The sequence below is a fragment of the Nicotiana tomentosiformis genome, chromosome 3 (genome assembly GCF_000390325.3).
Source record: "Nicotiana tomentosiformis chromosome 3, ASM39032v3, whole genome shotgun sequence".
In the NCBI taxonomy this organism is placed as follows: Eukaryota; Viridiplantae; Streptophyta; class Magnoliopsida; order Solanales; family Solanaceae; genus Nicotiana; species Nicotiana tomentosiformis.
Genome location: NC_090814.1, coordinates 55974552 through 55974766, shown reverse-complemented (window position 1 = coordinate 55974766; position 215 = coordinate 55974552).

The window sequence follows — 215 nt, the reverse complement described above, 5'->3', positions numbered from 1 at the left end:
AGATCTAGATATAGATCCAAAGAAGAACGAGAAGCCAAGAAAGCACATCGCAAGTCTACTAGATTTACCAAAAATAGGTCTAAGCGAGATCTTACTAACATTAAGTGTTATAAGTGTGGTAAATTTGGCCATATAGCTCCAAATTGTAAGCTTCAAAAGCTGAAAACCTTAGGACTAGACGATGAACTACGTGATAAGGTTTATAGTTTGTTATA